We start from the raw sequence: 2,068 nt of genomic DNA, 5'->3' as shown, positions 1-2,068 counted from the left end.
TGGTAGTTACCCTGTTTGTGCCAGCTCATTCAGCACTTCAAGCACATTATTAGTTGTCTCATAGCTTGTAGCTCTGTTTCATCAATAAATGATTTTTAAAAATTAGGTTCACCTCAGTTTAAGTGTTTGTATTTCCCGATGACAAAAATCAAAATGATGTCATCTCTATCGCAGAAAGATGAACTTTCTCTGATGACCTGATGGCACAGGATATGTCATTAAGCAGTGCCATCCGTGACTCAGCCAACCACAGCCATTGCATATCAAGCAATGCCTGTGGTCATATGGTTAGACAGTAACTGAATATAAGAGATGTCAGGAAAAACTTTCCCATATCAGTGACTCAAGTTTTATTAACCCTTAAACATTTTCAAGTTGATTTCCAGGGCAAACCAACAAGGAAAGGTGATTTTTTTTTTTCTTTTTTATGAGAGCCTTAAAATGTGTTTTATCGGCATGAACCAGGTATCACTGGCATCATAAATAATTATCATGAATATATAACCAAATAATTGTGAATAAAAAATATGTTCTAATTATCTTACCTCAAAATTTTGATAGACAAATATAATGTATACAGCTACAAGTGGGTATTTGAGCTTCCCAATGTCAGTTTTCCAATTCCAATTTACAATATGATATCTTTTGAGAAAACATGAAGAATCAGGACTGGTTGCAATACAGACTTTGTAACCAAGCAGCTTGCGAACTAATTTGCCAATAGAGTTGCCAATTTGTCTATTTACTACTATAGACACCCTACATGATATGTCCAGGTTTGTTACAATACTGTTGAAAACAAAATTTTTAGGAAGAAGTTGCATTTGTTGATGTAAATCTATTAGCAGTAAACTTCAGCATTCTTAACTCTGCACCAAAAAACATTAGAAGGTAAATATTAAGGAGAGTTTGATGGATAGAGAGAAAATATAGCCTTTCACTGGAAACTAAAATACTAAAGAAATTTTGGATTTTTTTAAATGAATCTAGAAACATATAAATTAATAAAAAATAGATTTTCAATTCTATTCTTGTCCATTTCAGTGCTAAAGCTAAGTCCAACAGGTATATATATAGAGTTAAAAAATAAATCTTGTTAACAGTAACAGCAAAGTCAACTCCATGAACTGTAAACAACAATAAAAATTCAACTGAAAAGTTATAGCTGATAATACAATATATACATACAGCTATTCTGAAACAGTATTTTATACAACAGAAAAGCAAAAGCTTCAGTGGTGAAGAAGCGTCAATCACAAGCAAATACAATACACTGCTGCGACCATTTTGACACTATTTCTTCTTACAATATGGAAAATATAATACTTTGGAGATACATTTCCATACAAAAATATCACAAAAAAGTTATCATAACAGCAGAGCTCATTGCTAATACATTCTTGCATTTTTATTTCTTTTTCATCTGCAAATATCCCTAACATTACTTTTTCCCTAAATGATGACTATATATTGGTAAAATAAAGTATTCATTAAGGCAAGCACATTAGGAATGCAGTCTTCACTTACAGGTCTCACCCTCTCCAGTATCTTTTTCTTTTTCTTTTCTTTTTACCCTAAGTGAGGATTTTCTGACAAACTATATGAAATTATCTAATATACAGCTGCATACATATTATTATACAATTATAAGTTTTGAATTATTTTTTGTCTTCTGATATCATAAGTGTACACCAGTGATAAATTTAATCAACAAAGTTTAGTCAAGTTTTTGTCATTCTTTAGCTATAATTACCCATTCCTACTTTTTGATAAATCATGAATCTAAGTGACATCATATCATCAAAAATGTAAGTGTACATCTATTTCTGCGGAAAGTAATTCAGTTAACTTGCTTTAACCCACTTACGACAGCATGCATGACTAGGTTAAATGCAAGCCATATTTTGCAAATTATCAGAATACTGTTTTCAGAAAAATACTTTAGTGCTTGACTTAAAAATCTATTCTTGTTACATTTCATTCATAGGTAAAGTTTTGTAAAAAGTTGCCACCAAAAGCATGTTATTTTCTGATTACTCTCTCCTGTAAAATGTTATAAAATGTTAGA

The sequence above is a fragment of the Penaeus monodon genome, chromosome 15, assembly GCF_015228065.2.
Source record: "Penaeus monodon isolate SGIC_2016 chromosome 15, NSTDA_Pmon_1, whole genome shotgun sequence".
NCBI lineage: Eukaryota > Metazoa > Arthropoda > Malacostraca > Decapoda > Penaeidae > Penaeus > Penaeus monodon.
This window is presented reverse-complemented; position numbering follows the sequence as displayed.